This window comes from Cicer arietinum, chromosome 6 (genome assembly GCF_000331145.2).
Source record: "Cicer arietinum cultivar CDC Frontier isolate Library 1 chromosome 6, Cicar.CDCFrontier_v2.0, whole genome shotgun sequence".
In the NCBI taxonomy this organism is placed as follows: domain Eukaryota; kingdom Viridiplantae; phylum Streptophyta; class Magnoliopsida; order Fabales; family Fabaceae; genus Cicer; species Cicer arietinum.
In genome coordinates, this window is record NC_021165.2 from 31,012,477 (window position 1) to 31,013,474 (window position 998).

Below are 998 nucleotides of genomic sequence, written 5' to 3' on the forward strand. Positions count from 1 at the left end.
TCTTCCTTTTTTAATCTTTGAGAAAATGGAAGTCGAATTTCTGGTTTTGGCAGTGTCTCCTTTTTCTGTACCACAGGTTCTTCCTCCTTTTCAAGAGGGATGTGATCCTCAACTGATGTAGGGATGACCATTTCCTTTGAGTGGATTGAAGTTGAAGTTCTTCTACTCTGCTTGGCTTTAGGTGGTACTTGTTCAATTACCTTGACACTTCTCGTTGTCACTACATTGACATTATTTCGCGGATTCAAAATTCTGTCACTAGGAAAATTTCTAGGTGCACTTTGTACCATTTGTTGAGCAAGTTGACCTAGTTGGGTCTCCAGATTCTTTATTGATGCAGAGTGATTTTTTTGGATGGGTCTTGACTCTTCAATGAAAGAACTTGTGCTTATTACTAACTTCTCAATGACACTCTCCCAAGCAACTTTTTGAGGTGGAGTTTGATTTGCTTGAGATCCTTGTTGCCCTTGAGATCCACCCTGTTGATCTCTCCAAGAAAAATTTGGATGTTATCTCCAACCATGGTTGTACGTACTAGAGTAGGAATTGCTCTGCATCCCGTTTTTACGCACAAAAATCACCTATTCTAGTTCTTATGTATCCTCTTCATCTGGTGCTTCACAAGCTCCATTTTTATGTGCTCCCTCAGAAAAAGTCACAACTAGTATGTTTCAATAATTTGACAGGGGTCACTTGGGGTTGTATATTAGCTATCATCCCCTTTCTTTATATCAGCGGCAATAACATCTTCTATCTATTTTGAGAGCAACCTACCTTGAGCCAATCCAACATCCATAACATTCAAAGAACCCCCTTACTGTAGCATTCCAACATAACTCTAGTGCAAGGCCTCAAACCATTACAGAATATTTGCATTTGGGCGGTGTCGTATAAGCATGATGGGGGCATCATGCTAGTAAATTCTTGAACCTCTTGTAAGTGTCGGGAAAAGATTCTCCTTCTTTCAGTTTGTAACTGGAAATCTCTTGCCTCTTTCT

At 39.9% G+C, this 998-nt stretch overlaps 1 non-coding gene across 1 annotated transcript; it reads left to right on the forward strand.

Annotated features, from left to right (window-relative positions):
* Window positions 1-892: 892 nt before the first annotated feature.
* LOC113787438 (small nucleolar RNA R71) lies at window positions 893-998 on the forward strand. Its single transcript, XR_003473942.1, has one exon. It is a non-coding gene; the product is annotated as a small nucleolar RNA R71 (small nucleolar RNA).